The sequence below is a fragment of the Schistocerca nitens genome, chromosome 7 (genome assembly GCF_023898315.1).
Source record: "Schistocerca nitens isolate TAMUIC-IGC-003100 chromosome 7, iqSchNite1.1, whole genome shotgun sequence".
Taxonomy (NCBI): domain Eukaryota; kingdom Metazoa; phylum Arthropoda; class Insecta; order Orthoptera; family Acrididae; genus Schistocerca; species Schistocerca nitens.
The window spans coordinates 309,828,882-309,831,381 of NC_064620.1; the positions used below are offsets into that span (position 1 = coordinate 309,828,882).

The window sequence follows — 2,500 nt, forward strand, 5'->3', positions numbered from 1 at the left end:
TAATCTTTGAGACAAGCATATGACTACTGGCAGGATCAACCAGGGAGCTGCGTCAACTAGAGCTGAGCAGCCGGCCGCCCGGGAGTGTGTCCCGGAGGCCGGCGCGAACACGCAAGCGTCCGCTCAATTATTCCGCAAACAGGAGGAGGCTGGGCTCCCCTGCACGATACACCTCGAAACCCTCTCAGGTCCCGGCGGCGCGCAGCGCCGTCCTAAGTACTTGGTCGGGTTCGAGAGAGGCGCAATCGCCCGGAGATAGGCGAGTAGACGCTTTCAGTGCGACCACCCGTGCTCCCAACTGAGCTTGCCGCTGCCGACAGAGGCCCGGGAGCGTGCTGTCGTGGTGTTGCCGGCGGGAGACAACACGCGGCCACAAACAGTGGCCGGGCAGCTCCAACGCCAGCGCCACAGAGGGGCAGAGCCCCACTTGGGTGCCAAAGCGAACTCTCCCAGCACAGCGCACGCGCCAACACATCCGCACAGCTGCGATACAAACCACCTGCGAGAACCGCGGGGGCGACCGAGCAGCAGACGGCGTCGCGGCGCCGAGTGCCGGGCGGCGGCGCATCCTCAACGCACACAGTCCTCAATCGGACCAGCACACTGCAGATGTCCACCGCGCTTCGCACCGGGCCCGCGAGGACCCACTTTGGCCGCACGGCGCCGCGCGTTGGGTGCGCCGGCGCGCAGCTGCGCCGCCTGCCGCGTCCGTCGGCCGGCGCGCCTGCCACTGGGCGCCCCCACCAGCCGGCTGTAGCGCGTGCGCCCACGCAGCGCGCGGCCAGCACGCCGGGCGCTCCCCCCTCACCGGCCGGGGACGGTCCCACCCAGCCACCGCCGCGTATCGCTTCATACCCACATGCCCACTCACGTTCGTGGGTATGACGGGTGTCGCTGAAGCAACCAGTTAATACCTGTACCGATTGTCGCAATCAATGATTCACCTCCAGCGTATACAACCGCGCAACAACGGATTTCCAGTTCATTTGCGTAACTTGGGCAGCAAACGTAGACGTCCATCTACATTTGCAAATTCAGTGGGTCTTGCATGCCTGGATGATATGCGTCACGACACGCCACATCAGCCCACATACATGCTGCGACGTATGCACGAGAGAACACGTGGAAGGTGGCCCGCGTACGTATGCGAATGCCATTGCACAGCTGCGAAGCTCATTGAACACGCAAACTCCCGCCTGACGAACTAGAGGCGACAGGGGAGCGATATAAGTCTTACAGCAGTACACATTACAGTGGATAGCGGGACCATGTGGAACGTACGCACCACTCGCTAGATGTTGTGAGGGTACGCACCGTAACATGAATCAATACGCAGGACACCAGAGAGTGCGAGCACTGACCTATGTTGAGAGGGTTGCGATTAGGCAACGCTACATGAATGTTTCAATTCATATAACAATTACAGGTTAGGTTAGGGCGCAACGTGCGTTAGGTTAGGGCGCAACGTGCGTTAGGTTAGGGCGCAACGTAGGTTAGGTTAGGGCCCAACGTAGGTTAGGTTAGGGCCCAACGTAGGTTAGGTTAGGGCCCAACGTAGGTTAGGTTAGGGCCCAACGTAGGTTAGGTTAGGGCCCAACGTAGGTTAGGTTAGGGCCCAACGTAGGTTAGGTTAGGGCCCAACGTAGGTTAGGTTAGGGCCCAACGTAGGTTAGGTTAGGGCCCAACGTAGGTTAGGTTAGGGCCCAACGTAGGTTAGGTTAGGGCCCAACGTAGGTTAGGTTAGGGCCCAACGTAGGTTAGGTTAGGGCCCAACGTAGGTTAGGTTAGGGCCCAACGTAGGTTAGGTTAGGGCCCAACGTAGGTTAGGTTAGGGCCCAACGTAGGTTAGGTTAGGGCCCAACGTAGGTTAGGTTAGGGCCCAACGTAGGTTAGGTTAGGGCCCAACGTAGGTTAGGTTAGGGCCCAACGTAGGTTAGGTTAGGGCCCAACGTAGGTTAGGTTAGGGCCCAACGTAGGTTAGGTTAGGGCCCAACGTAGGTTAGGTTAGGGCCCAACGTAGGTTAGGTTAGGGCCCAACGTAGGTTAGGTTAGGGCCCAACGTAGGTTAGGTTAGGGCCCAACGTAGGTTAGGTTAGGGCCCAACGTAGGTTAGGTTAGGGCCCAACGTAGGTTAGGTTAGGGCCCAACGTAGGTTAGGTTAGGGCCCAACGTAGGTTAGGTTAGGGCGCAACGTAGGTTAGGTTAGGGCGCAACGTAGGTTAGGTTAGGGCGCAACGTAGGTTAGGTTAGGGCGCAACGTAGGTTAGGTTAGGGCGCAACGTAGGTTAGGTTAGGGCGCAACGTAGGTTAGGTTAGGGCGCAACGTAGGTTAGGTTAGGGCGCAACGTAGGTTAGGTTAGGGCGCAACGTAGGTTAGGTTAGGGCGCAACGTAGGTTAGGTTAGGGCGCAACGTAGGTTAGGTTAAGGCGCAACGTAGGTTAGGTTAAGGCGCAACGTAGGTTAGGTTAAGGCGCAACGTAGGTTAGGTTAAGGCGCAAC

General features: G+C 58.6%; 1 non-coding gene across 1 annotated transcript in view; it reads right to left on the bottom strand.

Moving 5' to 3' along the window:
* Positions 1-46, bottom strand: part of LOC126197125 (small subunit ribosomal RNA) — a 1,909-nt gene extending 1,863 nt beyond the window's left edge. The window contains exon 1 of the ribosomal RNA XR_007539523.1: positions 1-46. This exon is cut by the window's left edge and continues 1,863 nt beyond it. This is a non-coding gene — a ribosomal RNA (small subunit ribosomal RNA).
* Between the last annotated feature and the right edge of the window lie 2,454 nt (positions 47-2,500).